The 15267-nt window shown below is 42.9% G+C and overlaps 1 protein-coding gene across 3 annotated transcripts in view; it reads right to left on the bottom strand.

The window, feature by feature from the left end:
• aig1 (androgen-induced 1 (H. sapiens)) overlaps positions 1 to 15267 on the bottom strand; it is a 107895-nt gene that overhangs the window by 71905 nt on the left and 20723 nt on the right. The window lies entirely within an intron of this gene.

Raw genomic sequence — 15267 nt, 5'->3', positions numbered from 1 at the left:
CATGTAGGAGGCTAAAATTTTGCATGCTGGTACATAAATAGGAATAGTATGTAGCACAATTGTCACGTTTGGTCTGGATAATCCTGCATGGTCATAGCTGTCCGTCAAAGTTGATACAAATTTTATTGGAGTTTTTGTCTGGGCTCTGTTTAAGCCTTCAGAAGACATATTTGTACTCAACATAGGCTCTTGATTTATTTTCCTTACTGAGATAAGTAGAAACACTCTCACAAAAAACAATGAACAGAAAATAAATTCCTTCAGGGTCTGAACAGCAGACTTTACAAGTCTAAAAAATCATTTTGGTTCTCATTTTCAGAGCACCCAAACACCTTGTGGGAATATACAAAGATTTTTTAAATAATTTTTTCTTTATTCTCCATGATCTTTTCTTTTCAAAAACACCAATTTGACTTGTCTTATGCCAATCTTTCTTTTTCACTTTCCACCCTGAACATGGGCAAAATGCACCATTGACATCAATATGTTTTGTATAGAGCTACCCTAGGTTACTCTATACAACCACAGGTGGCAGTGTGGTGACTCTATATAAAACATATTGATGTCAATGGGGCATTTTGCCCATGTTCAGGGTGGAAAATAAAAAAGAAAGATTTGCATAAGACAAGTCAAATTGGTGTTTTCAAAAAGAAGGGATCATGGAGAATAAAGAAAAACATATTTAAAAAATCTGTGTATATTCCCACAAGGTGGAAGCCTTGGGTTGAGCCTCCTACATGGGTTCTTGCGCTGTGGGCTTTTGAACTTTGACAAAAAAAAGAGGCCGAACAAAATCGACACCCCCCTCCCCCTGTAAAACTGGCTGTATCTTGGAAAGTATTGATCTTACATAAGAGTAATTTTACAGTGTGTCTCCTGGGTAACATAGGTACACCTGGTAACTTTTTCAGAATTTTTTGAGACCTAAGTGCGTGGGCCCTGGTTGAACTGACGTGGAATGACCCAAAGGCTACCTGCCAAATTGACAACACACTAGTGTCAGACGCACGCCCGTCTACACACCAATCAAAGGGAGACGCAACATACGTAGGTAGTGATGAGACACCATAGGTATGTCATGCAAAGTTCTTTGTTAGCAAAATTACAATGTGGAACCAAAAATAACGGGATCAAATGTATACAATGCAACTTAACACAAAGTGCTGGTTCGGACTTTGGTCCAGTGTTTCCCCTACAATGTATTCATCAGCGGCGCAGTGCCGCTCCTGGAATTCAAGCGCCACTGCAAAAAAAGTTGCCTAATTAAAAAAAAATTAAAAATAGACGCAAGTGAACTTCAGAACAGCTGCCGTTCGTTCAGGTTTCATGTCAACAAATAATATTAGGCTAACATTGAAGGCGCAGTCAGGGATTCCACAGGAGATCATGCTTGTTTGTGTTTATGTTTAAGTTTATTAGCAGACGCAATTTTGTGCAAAAAAACGTAGCCTAGCCTACATTATGTTAACCAAGGAACCAAATTAAACACGCCAGCGAGATAGCTCGCCCCTACCTTCAGTAGCCTATTCCCAGATAAATTCCACACATTGTTTCGTTTTTGTTTGTGATACAGGCAATGCTTTCAAGCCCTATGTTACAAACATACCTAGGCTGTGAAACTAAGGTCTAGCTAGCCTATTGGGTTTAATTGAATTTGAGTAATGGGATACGCAACCATCTGAGATAGTTTGTAATTCCTGTAGAGCTCACCAAAATTATAGATATGATACAAGACACTTATCTGCTATAATCCAAGATAGATTTTCTTCGAGTTTTTGACCATTTATTTTACCAAATGACATGGGAAACATAATTCATTTCATCCACATATTCTTATGCACCATGCACAACAACACTACTAACTTAGCTTAAAACCGTGAGAATCAAGCAACCCTCACGGGCGTCACGGCATTAAAGTGACAGGCACTCAATTCGACTTGCATAGCACCAATACAGTGTAATGACATGAAAGAGAAGTCTATATAGGCTACGTTTATAAGGTCACGATGAAAAGAGAAGATGCAAAATTGGCGTCTCGTCTTCATTTTTTATTCGCGTTTAGACGAGCATTCTCAGGGGGAAATCTTTGTTTATATGAAGACGCAAGAGTGTGATATTCGATTGGATATGCATTCCAGACCGCTGGGTGGTGGTGTGATAGAACCCCGGTGCATCACGCACAGACATTCTAATTTGACAGTTTAGCCAGAGAGGTAATCAAGGATCTTTGGTTTAGCCGTTTAGACGGAGACGCAACCCGGGTTGTCTTCAAAACTCTACACTCTGGAAGGAGTCTTCAGATGTTTGCGTCTTCAAGCCCCGATGGCGGGGTCGCCGTGTAAACGAAAGGCACTTATGACCACAGTTATGATAAAATATTTTGTCGTCTTCCTTCGCAATCGTTCTCGTATAAACGGCCCCATAGTTTATACAGTGCTGTGCAAAAGTTAAGACACCCATGCTGAAATTGACTAAAGGGAGGAATAAAAAACATATTTTGCCTTTTGTCTTAATGCCTTAATTAAAAAAAAAAAATAGGACATCAATTATTTTTTAATGTATCATGTATAAATAAATAAATGTTATTATATAAATAAATGTCTTAACTTACGCACAGCACTGTATATTCTAAATAGTAATAGTTTGTACAGTGGCCTACAGTGTACAGTTGTACAGTGGCTAATTACTAATAATGTAAATGAAAAAGGTGAAAGAAAAACATGAATATTCCTGTTCAAGTACTGCAATAATCATGCTTTGTAAATGCTTGTGTTGATGGTTATGTGATAATTTGTAATTCAATCTGTCCATTTCTTTCACAAAATCCACCAGCAGTCACCATTTAAGGAGTTATTTTTTCAAAATGTTCTCTTTTTTGGGGGGGGGGGGACTTCCTACGATCAACAGCACCGCTGCTGGAAAAAAATCTAGGGGAAACACTGTGGTCTGAAATTCAAATGGACGCCACGGGCAAACCGTTTAAGATATTGACCTGAAACTTCAGATTCCCTCGTTTGGTTAACATAAGACATATTTTCACAGTTTTTTCAGCAAAATCTGAGAGGTACCATGTACATTATACCCCGATATTGGCTGTTTTCACATAGAATGACCCAGAAGGCCTATCCTACATGATGAAGACATAGGCTACCACAAATCATGTTTTCTAAACAAAGTTCGGGAGGAGCCCATAGGAGGAATAAAATAAAACTGGGAATAAAACCCTCCTTACTGCCCTTTACGTCATGCTGGAGTTGCAAAGCCTCAGTAGGCAGACGTCGGTATGGAGCTGGGACTTTTCACTGACAACTTTTCAACAATTCAAGAAGCTACATCCAATCGATGGGCTACAGTCATTCGGTTCATCGGTGCTTATCAGGCCATCGCACAGAGCCAGGGTAGGCTAAGAGTTGATTTATGGCATGCACCATACTTCAAGGATCTAACATCATGCTCCCCCACGACCGCAGTTTCACGCTGCAGATGATCCAGGTGATTCAAAATGCTCTAAATTCTAACATGGCTCGCCACGACAAGCGTCACAAGTTCTTGTAGGCTATCCTACGGTGGCCAGTCATCCAGAGCTCACTCAATCCATAATTCTTCATGCTTCATTCATTTACTATCGTTTGCCCAGGGTGGAGTGTGTGTCCACCCTCTTGCCTCGTTGTTGTTGCCAGTTTGTTTCTGTGGTTATCGCACAAACCTGCGTCGATCATAGTTCTATCTTGGTTGTGTTGAGTCCGGTTGGCTAAAGCCCTCCTTACACTGACAGACTTTGGAAAGATTTGCAAAGATTTGGAAAAGATTTTTGAAAGACAACAGTCTCAGACCCTCTCACATCTAAAGACAAGTAGTAGAGTTTTAAGTCACAGACTATGATTTTGCAATGACTAGGGATCTTGCAGGGTCACTATTTGCAAGACTGCAACTAGATTCCTTTAAATGATTACCCATCGTGCAATAGATAAACAGGAACTGAAATGATAGCCTACTAAACTCAAAGTCGTATTTTCGTGTTTCTGCAGCATTGTTTCATGCGTGACATCCCTAACCGATATAGAGTTGTTCGGTCACGTGGAAGAGCCGACTAAATATGTATAAGAAATGACAAATATTATAAGAACAACAATTAATCATATACTGTAGGCTACAGCTGTCGCCTACTTTGCCCCTTCCTGTTTGTTGTTGGAGAGAGGTCACTATTGGTTTTCATAGTTCACGTCACTATTTGCATGAGCCACGACTAGAAAGACTTGCGATAATATCAAACATGTTTGATATTGTCGTAACGGCAAAACTACAAAAGGACTGACTCCGACTAACTTAAAACCGCTAAGATTGGCACCTTACATTTGACGATCTAGTTGATGGGAGCGCGCTGCGATTCCAGTACAACTCCCATGATTTCTGTCCGACTTTGGAAATTTAGTCGCCGACTGTGAAAACAGACCAAAATCGTACAATGTAAGGCCACCATGTAGCATTCGTGCGGGGTTGCTATGTCGCAGCTCTACTGTCATTTTTTTAACATAACCACTGGCGTCCGGATTAAAGTCCTCTCAGCCCACTGCTGCTGGCCTTGTGTTGTGTTGTGCTTGTCTGCCTCTTACCACCTGGCAATGCAACCATTACACACATCGGCTGCCCTCAAGCTTCTCCGTTGTCATGCCCCCCTGGACTCGGCGTCTTACAAACTATGCCGCTCACTTGGAATTACCCGTTGTCCGCGTTATATACACCCCTCCAAAAGAGGACCGTCGCTTTTCTACAGATGTGATGCCCAAATTCCAACGTTATGTAGGCCTACTAAAGGCTATGCACGTCGGCCACAGATGAAAGCAGTCAGGCGGATAAATCATGACCATCTTCGTCGTCCCCCTGTGGCTGATCTTTCCCCTCCAACTCGTCATTACTTCAATCTCGCCCATCTGAATGCATGGTCCATTTCTAATAAAACATTGTTTATCAATGACCTCATCCTCCACAAGAAAACGGACATGTTTTGTCTCTCAGAGACCTGTCAACAACCTGGAGACTACACACAGTTAAACCTGCTGCCCCCGGCTGCCCCCCCCCCAGTTATAGCTACTTGGGGCAGCCGTGGCCCACTGGTTAGCACTCTGGACTTGTAACCGGAGGGTTTCCGGTTCGAGCCCCGACCAGTGGGCCGCGGCTGAAGTGCCCTTGAGCAAGGCACCTAACCCCTCACTGCTCCCCGAGCGCCGCCGTTGTAGCAGGCAGCTCACTGCGCCGGGATTAGTGAGTGCTTCACCTCACTGTGTGTTCACTGTGTGCTGTTTGTGTTTCACTAATTCATCGATTGGGTTAAATGCAGAGACCAAATTTCCCTCACGGGATCAAAAAAGTATATATACTTATACTTATCTAAACCTAGATCAGTAGGAAGAGGTGGAGGGTTGACTGTGGTGTATCGCTCGGATTTGTCTGTCAAACAACTCTCTCTGTTCAATGTGACATCCTTTGAATGCATTACTCTTAACTCATTGAGTGCCAAAAAACGTAATATTTTAGCTTTTTTTAGCTTTTTTTTTAAATTACGAAACTAGACACTAACATTTTGGGAACTCTGTGATTAATGGAAATGAAATATATGACGATCGAAAACTCATGAAAACGCACATTCTGGACATTTTATCTGGACATTTTATCATAACTCGGTTGCCGCTTTCGAATCAGTGACGCATGCACATCAGGTCAAAACCAGGCCATTTTCGTGGGTCTATCACTAGGTGGCAGTCTCGCCAGGTCTCGCTGATCACTTCCCGGAAAGTTTACACAAGTAAGTAACAGGCAACACTTCATATTTCATGAAAGACGTTATATCTCCATTTCTAGAAAAAAACAGCCACTGTTTAGCTTGGGATTTCTCAGGAACAGAGGCGTGTAGAAATACACGGTTTGCACCCACCGAAAGCTTAAAGTCTCACCTTTTAAATGAACCATTGTATGTGTTCATAGCTACAGTATAACACAGAATATGCTGTGGCTGTACAAAAATCATCAACAATGGTCAAGATTGCTGGCACTCTAGGACAAAGGTCCCGAAAACAGCTTGGCATTCAATGAGTTAAGATTGTTTCAACCCCAACCCCATTATGCTGTTGCTAGTCTTTCGGCCACCTAAACCATCTACTAATTTTCTGTCTGAACTGAATGAACTCCTCACAGTTACCTCATCTGTCTGCCCTGCTGTTATTATGCTTGGTGATTTCAACATCCATGTTGATACTGAATATTCCTACACTTCTGAGTTCATCTATGTGCTAGACTGTTTTAACCTGGTGCAGCATGTTGACTTTCCAACGCACACTCAGGGCCATACGCTAGACCTGCTTTGTTCTACTGGTCTGAATGACATCTCTGTCACTGGTTCTGTCTCTGGTATCTCTGATCATAAATTAATTGAATGCAGTTTCCATACCACCTCCCCTTCCCCCTCCTCTGAGAAAATATCTATCACCTATCGGGACATTAGGTCCGTTGACCACAACCTCTTTGCTGCTTCCATACAGGCATCTCCTCTATCTGACCTACAGGATGAGCTCTCCTCACCTGATCATTTGGTCACCAGCTATAATGACACTCTCACTAGATTGCTGGATGATGTAGCCCCTGTAAAGAATAGGCTTGTCCCTGCCACCCGCTCATCCCCCTGGTACACCCCTGAGCTTAGAAAAATGAAGGCTACAGGCCGCCGTCTTGAGCGCCTGTATAAGAAAACTGGTCTTACCATTCACTCAATGCTCTATACCAGGGGTGGGCAACTAATTTCCCCAAGGGGCCACATGACAAACTGGGACTGTTGAGGAGGGTCGGACCCAAAATACCGAACTCAAGTCTGAGCTCAATTCTGTTTAATTCTTTTCTGTTCTTGTATAACATTAAGTAAATCATATGGTTTTGTTTACTAGTCGTGAGTGCAGATGAAAATGTGAGGGAGACAAAGGAAAAACAGCAATATTTAATCTATGTCCAGTATTTAATCCTCATTCTCGAAAATGATTTTTTGACATTGACATTTTTTTTCAGTTTTCAAAGACGGATATAAAAAAGTACTACAATATCTATATAATTAGGCTAGGTCATGAAAATGTGAAGGAGTCAGTAGAACCGATAGGCCTGTGCCACCATTTCATCAACACTCAGCAATATTTCATCATTAAATCATTACCATCATTAAATTAACTCTATGCAGAATTAGACTACAAAAATGTGGAGCAGACAATAGTAGGCTGTCATTAGTTAATTAACATGCACAGGTTATGTTTTTGCTTTAAATTTATGCACATAACTGTGATTAGTCAACTCGCTCTGTGTGTTGAGCCGGCTGCTTCAAGCAACCTGTGGGTAGTAGCATCATACTAGTTCGCTAACATAAGCTTTGCAAATAAACTCAGACATATTTTGGTTACAATTACGGGGTTATCCGATTGTAAACGGTCTATCTGCCAGTAACGTTTTGAAATGAACACTTCGTATCGCCAACGAGCAGCAGTAGGAGTTCGTTCTAACAACCTTTGCGGTGGTGAGCGACGCAGACATAAGAGACACAAAACTTTGAAAGTTTTACGCCGACGTAAAGGCAACTGCATTGTGTCGACGCAGAAGCATAAATTCTATTCACCAGCACATCAGTGAGGGTGTTTACGTCGTATGCATCCACGCACAAATGTATGGGCGTACAAATAGCAGTCGCTTTCAAAATAAAAACAACGATATTGATTTGCAAGCATTATCTCTATGCTAGGCTCTTGACTATTGTTCTTTCACGGACCTTACACGGGCCGGTCAGGGAAAGCCCACGGGCCGGATGTGGCCCGCGGGCCGTATGTTGCCCATGTATGCTCTATACTGACCACACAAGTACAGGGACGCCCTTAATGCGGCCCGCTCTAGGCGGTGTTGGGAAAGTTCACTTTCTACGTGAACTAGTTCAAAGTTCAGTTCACAATTTTTTAAATGAACTAGTTCAGATCATAGTTCATAATTCAAAATTTTTAACTAAGTTCACACTTTCCAAAAATGAACTAGTTCATAGTTCTTTTTTTTTTCATATGTTGCTGCGAGCTATTATTTTTCAAAATTATTGCCACAGCCCATATAGAATGCAGTTAATTTGGGTTGAGGATCTGTCTTGACAGTCTTTTGATTTTTTATTGGCTTGCACATACCTTGAAAGGCTAGACAGGTGCTTCAGTTCAATGTGCCGTTTCAGGTTTGCTGTGGATGTGACTGAAGTGCGGGCAAAGTTTGCACAGAAATGTACGATTTTTCAAATGATCAATACAACGCCTCCTTGCTGCTTTGTTGTCTACATCAGCCTTTCTCAAACTTCGTTGACCTGAGGCCCAGTCAAGGCATACTTTGGGGTCACAGGGCCCACCTTCATGAACCCACCCCCTCCTCCCACCCCCCATCAAATTATCATAATGATATCACAATTATTATTATTTTTATACTATATTGCTATACATGCACTTCAAAACAGTCAATGTTTAAAGTGCTAAGATTGTTCACAAAAGGTTGTGAAAACATGCATATCAGAGTACTGCTTTACTGATGTAAAATATAACTAGGCCTACAATAGTTTCATTGTTTTTGCTTTGTTGCATGATGCTTGCATGAGAAATACTTGTCAAAACAACAGCAATTACAGTATATGGGTGCCGTTGTTTTGGGATGTTTCCCTCATGCAAGCATCATACACTGATAGAATATTTATGTGCTATTTAATTACATTTCATTTGAATGCCTGAATGTAAGGATTCAGGAAAAACAATACCAGCTTTTGTGAAATGGCGGATCAGATCATGGGTAAATCACTGATCTGGAGATCTTTAACTATCCTTAACTAAGACTAATTAATAGCTTTTGGCTGACTTTAATACTTAATGCTAGACAGTGTTTTATATAGTCTGTGCTCTGTTTTTATGGAAGTTGCATAAATCCATGTCGTTCTATTAAATGTCGTTTCATAATTAAATAGCCTTCCAATAGGTTGAATCTTAGCTTTGCTAACCTTTTTACGGTGTGTTTAAGCCGGGTTTTCGCGTGGAAGGCTCTGTAGAAATCTGGCACCCTATTGAACGAAGTTAAACTGAAAGAACTGTTCACAGACACCAGAATGAACGAGTTCACAGTAACGTTCATCAGGCAGTAATACAGTACGTTCAGTTCACGTTTGCACAAAATATGAACGAGTTCATGAACTTGAGGTATTCATGAGGTTCATGAGGTATTATTCATCACTCATAAACTTCTCTAAATCTAGGCCGAAAACACTCTTCAGGATGGTTAAACCTCAAACCTCCTGCGACTGCCTGCCCCAAAACACCTGAGCAGTGCCAGGCTTTCCTTCATTTCTTTGAAGACAAAATTGATCAGATTTACCATAGTTTTCAACCTTCTGCTCAATCTGTCTTTACATACCGTAAAACTCCAAATAATAGCCCAGGCTTTTATTTTCCCAAATCGCCAAACTGCACCGGCTAGTATTACAGACAGGCGTCTATATGAGACAGGCCTTTAATTCCCTTTACACAAAACTTTTCCTCTGCAAAGATGGAAAATATTATCGAATTAATTATTTCAAACACACTGAATGTCTACCTATATGACTAGGCTATCTGATGACAATTACGGATCATCATTCATTTAGTGTTGAGATGTTGTTCATTGAGTGAGATACAGTAAGATCCAAATAGCGGGGATAGCCAGAACAGAGGAACCACGTTTTAATTAAATGTAATCTACAAAGAGATCATATCACACTGAAAGCTCATATTTTGTCACTAGCAAATAGCCTATATCGGTCCTTTGTCAAATAGAGTTGCATTATCAGCCCTGACCAAAACCGTTCAGGAATTATTTATGCAAAAGTGGAACGTGCTTAATGTTTCATTCTCCCTCCTTTTCGACATGAATGAAACGGCATGAGAGAGCATGAACCATATTGTTTCTCCGGTTTTGTATTTGCCAAATTTGACAACAGTCTACATTCAAATCATAGCCTACTTCCAGGCGCGCGGGAACATATTTTTGACCAGGGGTGCTGAATAACAAAATAATCATGGATGTCCGACGATTTCTCCCCCAGCATATGATTTGAATTTAGACAGCTAAATACGGCATTTCACCGCCGTGTATGAGTAGGTCTAATTATAATGCCCTGGGCAGCCACATTCCACTGCAACTATGCGCAGCACTTACCACTCTGACTCATCAATAAAAACTGTGCGCGCACACACCAGTCCCTAGAAGCGCACTTGACTTTACATCATAAACCTATTTCAGTAGGTTATATAGCCAGAGAATGTCCGTAGACGGGCTCTGATATAGCCTAGTCTAAGGTAAATTCCTTTTCTGACTTCTTTCTCTTTATCGGCATGGCATTTAGAATAAAGAATAACGTTTGAGAACCGTTCTGGTTTTGTTGCCAGCATAAAAACAAGCTTACCATCGGCCTATCCGCAAATTTTAAAGACAAGGGATGAATTGAACGATGACGAAGTCGGACAGGGCTCTACACTAACATTTTTTTTCAAGAGCACTTGTGCGCCCAAGTTAAAAAATTTAGGAGCACAGACAAAAATTTGGGCGCACAGTCCTGTACTTAACTTACACATAATCTAACATTATACTGCAGCTAACAGTTAAACATGCCAGTGCACCAATTGCTAATATTAAGAATGACTGACAACATTTAGGCTACAGGAAACAGGATTTTAAAGTGCCTACTTTATTTTCAGTCTGTTCCATTTTCCTACATTTTGCTAATGTAAAATAATATAATACATTGGCATATTTGCATTTAGCATGTATATCAAGTATCCTGCCAAATGTAGGCTAATTTATTTGTTTGTAAATCCATCTATAGCTAAACCAAATATGCCCATGGTGACCTATCTGACTGCATACTGCCTAATACTACTACTAAAACAGTCCATTTTCTCTTCCACAAAACCCAACATAGGCTAATCAAGGATATATGTTTTATACTTTTAGTTTTTATTTGAAATATCTGCATTGATGGGGGCAGTAGGCAAACGTTAGGCTTACTTTCGTTTTGCACTTCAGCTTGTATTCGGTGTAAACAAACAAGCATGCGTGGAAGCCTGGAGTTGTCAATAGCGTTATACCTTTGAATAAAATGGGAGTATTACGGGAGGCTACTTTTGCGCCGGTTTGCTACAGCTATATTTTGCATATTGCAGCCAATACGTCAACTGGGCTAAAAGGCATGTTAGATTACCTTTCCTTCTCTCACTGCATTCTCAGAATATCATCCTGTTCCTCCTATATCCAATGAATTCGGTGGATAGAAGAACTAATTTCTTCAATCTTTGCATCTTGGCTGGCTAGTCTAACTTTCCGCTTTTTCTGCACGCTCTTGGATTTGATAGAAGCGACTACTAGTGAGTCACAACGCGAAACTGCTAACGTTGATGGGAGGTGTAGTTTTTATGCTGCATTCGCGACGTGATTCTATGGTTTGCACCAGTAATGTTTCTCGATGTTGCGGTGTATTTTGTAGACAAACATTGACATGGTTAGAAGTCATTTGCACCAGTGCGCCTAAATATTTTTTTGCACTCGCACAGCATAATTTTTACTCGCATGTGCGAGTGAAATGGGCGCACTGTAGAGCCCTGCATATAGGCATAGTTCATATTGGGAAAAAAAGTTATAGAATTTGGAACTCTAGCTTTTCCCCACCGCAGTCTTTTAATGCCAATGTCAAACTAATCATAACGTGCGCAGTCTGCGCCATACTTAAGCCCAAATAACACCCAAGATTCGCAACGAGATGAGCAGCAACTTGATGCAACCTTGCAACTGTGACCAGACATGTGAATGGTTTGCAACGGCTTGTAACGACGTGCAACATCTAATTCACACTGCTGTAACCTCCTTTCTGTAACTCAAAGTCAAAGTCAAAGTCAGCTTTATTGTCAATTTCTTCACATGTTCCAGACATACAAAGAGATCGAAATTACGTTTCTCACTATCCCACGGTGAAGACAAGACATATTTTACCAATTTAAGTCCACAGACAAACATAACATTCAAGTAAACAAAAAAGTAAGTAAATAAGTAAATAAGAGGGCACATATAATCAAAAAATAAGAGCAGCAAAATTTGGTTGAAATTGTGCATAGACAGTCAATAAAATACTAGTGCAAAATCAGGCCAATAAAAGGCTGGGGTAGTTCTGTTTGACCTAAGTAAGAAAGAAAGTGGCATAGTGGTGCAAGTTATGTAAGAGCAGCAGAAGTGTTGTGTTTTCAGGACAACAACAACAAGTTGCAAGGTGTACAAGTACAAGTGTGCAAGTGGAGTAGTGCAGGCGGCCATTGTGGGTCCAATGTCCAGGATGTTATGTAGCTGAGGGTGGAGGGGGGAGAGGAGGGAGAGAGTTCAGCATCCTTACAGCTTGGTGTATGAAGCTGTTGGTGAGTCTGGTAGTGCGGGAGCGCAGGCTTCTGTACCTCTTCCCAGAGGGCAGTAGATCAAATAGATTGTGAGCGGGGTGACTTGCATCACTCACAATTTTGCTCGCCTTGCGGGTGAGGTGGGTGGTGTAAATGTCCTTCAGGGAGGGGAGTGAAGCACCAATAATCCTTCCAGCTGTGTTCACTATGCGCTGCAGGGCTTTCCTGTTGTATTCAGTGCAGCTTCCGCCCCACACAGCGATACAGCTGGAGAGGATGCTCTCAATGGTGCCTCGGTAGAATGTGGTCATGATGGCTGGTGGAGCACTTGCTCGCCTGAGTTTCCGCAGGAAGTACAGGCGGCGCTGAGCTCTCTTCGCCAGTGATGCAGTGTTGGTGGTCTAGGAGAGGTCTTCACTGATGTGCACCCCCAGGAATTTGGTGCTGCTCGCTCTCTCCACCACAGCACCGTCGATGGTCAGTGGCAGGTGTTGGGTGTGACCTCTCCGGAAGTCAACAACAATCTCTTTGGTCTTGCTGACGTTCAGCAGGAGGTTGTTGTCCCTGCACCACGTGGTCAGATGGTCGACCTCCAACCTGTATTGAGTCTCGTCGCCCTTGGTGATGAGACCCACCAGAGTTGTGTTGTCAGCAAATTTCACTATGTGATTGTTGCTGTAGGTTGCAGTGCAGTCATGCGTCAGCAGGGTGAAGAGCAGCGGACTGAGCACGCAGCCTTGGGGGGCCCCTGTGCTCAGTGTGATGCTGCTTGAGGTATTGTTGCCAACACGTACTACTTGAGGCCTCTGACAGAGGAAGTCCAGTAGCCAGTTGCAGAGGTAGGTACTGAGTCCCAGTTTGTCAAGTTTGCAGATGAGTTGTTGTGGTATTATGGTGTTGAATGCAGAACTGAAGTCTATAAACAGCAATCTCACATATGAGTCTCTTTTTTCCAGGTGGGTGAGGGCTGGGTGGCAGATTGCATCCTCTGTCGACCGTTTGGCTCGGTATGCAAACTGGAAGGGGTCCAGGGTGGGGGGGAAAATGGCTTTGATATGTGACATGACAAGCCGCTCAAAGCACTTCATGATGATGGGTGTCAGTGCCACAGGGCGGTAGTCATTGAAGCAGGATGGAGCAGTTTTCTTCGGCACAGGTATGATGGTGGCAGCTTTGAAACATGATGGGACGATGGCTTGCTTCAGGGAAGTGTTAAAGATGTCTGTGAAGACATCCTTAAGCTCCCCTGCGCAGTCCTTCAGCGCACGACCTGGGATGTTGTCTGGACCTGTTGCCTTACGGGTGTTGATAGCAGCAAGTGTCCTCTTCACGCTGTCGGCAGAGAGGCACAGGGGCTGCTCATGTAGAGGGGGATGGGTCTTCTGTGGGCAGGTGCTGTTTTGTGCTTCAAAGCGAGCAAAGAAGCGGTTCAGGTTGTTGAGCAGAGGGATGTTGCTCTCACAGCTCTGTGGCGCGGGCTTGTAGTCCGTGAGGGCCTGAATGCCCTGCCATAGGCTTTGTGCGTTCCTGCTGTCTTTGAAGTGGGTGGTCATCTTGTGAGTGTATTCCTTTTTTGCTTCCTTGATGCCACGGGACAGGTTGGCTCTCGCTGTTCTCATGCCAGCTTCATCCCCAGCTCTGTAGGCTTTGTCTCTGGCCCTCAGCAGCCTGAGGACATCCCCTGTCAGCCATGGCTTCCAGTTAGCCCGAGTGATGATGTCTTTTGTGTGGGTCACATCATCGATGCACTTGGTGATGTAAGAGGTTACAGTGTCTGTATACTCCTCTATGTCTGTCTGGTTGTTGTAAGTGGCTGCCTGCTTAAACATTTCCCAGTCTGTTGTGTCAAAGCAGTCTTGAAGAGCATCGGAGGCTCCCTCAGGCCACACTTTTACCTGCTTACGAACCGGTTTGTTCGCTTTTACCCTTTGTCTGTATGCGGGCATTAGCATAACAGTGATATGGTCTGAAAGTCCAATGTGGGGGAGGGGGGTGGCTTTGTATGCTCCTTTGTGTGTAGTGTAGACCAGGTCCAGGATGTTATCTCCTCTTGTTGGAAAATCAACATGCTGGTGTAGCTTTGGAAGTACAGTTTTAAGATCAGCATGGTTAAAATCTCCAGTGTGGGTGTGCCGTCTGTTGGTACAGTTCACTAAGAGCCGCGTTCTTATCGCTGTTGTTGTTGGTAGGCGGGATGTATACTGCGACTAGCAGAATCGCAGTAATTTCCCTTGGCAGGTAAAAAGGACGGCACTTTATGATCATAAACTCTGCCAGTGGTGAGCAGTGTTTGCATACTACTACAGTGTCCCGGCACCATTCGTCACGGATGTAAACACAGATTCCTCCTCCTCGTGATTTACCTCCCTTTACAATGGCCCTGTCTGCTCGATAGCATGCTAGCTGCTCCAGTTGTACAGCAGAGTCCGGAATGTTGTCATTTAACCAAGTCTCAGTGAAGACGAGCACACAGCAGTTACTTACTGTCCGGTTCGTTGATCTCAGCAGTCGTATGTGATCCATTTTGTTGTCCAGTGATTGTACATTTGCCAGGAGAATGGATGGTATGGCTGGGCGAGTTGGGCTGGCCGCTAGCCTGGCCCGGACGCCTCCGCGCTTGCCCCTCTTCTGCTTCCTCGCACACCGCTTCCGACGCTTTCTTTCCGGGGGAGGAGTAGCAGGCGAGTCCGGTGTTGTTGCAGGCCGGAGTAGTCCGAGTTCCTTTAGCGTCTCTGTTGTAATGGTTTCGTGTCATTGCGAATCTTTAAACAGACGATCTGACGGGTTTTAGAAGATTAAATACAACCCGAAA

This window comes from Alosa sapidissima, chromosome 6 (assembly GCF_018492685.1).
Source record: "Alosa sapidissima isolate fAloSap1 chromosome 6, fAloSap1.pri, whole genome shotgun sequence".
Lineage (NCBI taxonomy): Eukaryota > Metazoa > Chordata > Actinopteri > Clupeiformes > Clupeidae > Alosa > Alosa sapidissima.
The sequence above is the reverse complement of the archived record's forward strand: the minus strand, read 5'-3'. Positions and strand labels throughout refer to the sequence as shown.